This window comes from Chaetura pelagica, unplaced genomic scaffold (assembly GCF_000747805.2).
Source record: "Chaetura pelagica isolate M959 unplaced genomic scaffold, ChaPel_1.0 scaffold470, whole genome shotgun sequence".
Lineage (NCBI taxonomy): Eukaryota > Metazoa > Chordata > Aves > Apodiformes > Apodidae > Chaetura > Chaetura pelagica.
In genome coordinates this window covers 1,021,756-1,021,968 of record NW_009951911.1, presented here as the reverse complement: position 1 = coordinate 1,021,968, position 213 = coordinate 1,021,756, and positions in this window count along the sequence as shown.

Below are 213 nucleotides of genomic sequence, written 5' to 3'. Positions count from 1 at the left end.
CAGAAATGGCCATGTTGGGACATTATTGCACTGTGAAATGCTGCAGACTTCTTGAGTGTAGCAAGATGTTCTGAAGAAGGGATTTCAAGGGAGGCACTTAAAACCAGCATGGATTCTGTTCTCAATAAATCCATCTAATTTGTGTATGACAGAGAGCTGGCTTCTTGCTTAAACAAGCAAGTCCTGGGAATGAATGATCTGAGCTCAGCAGGA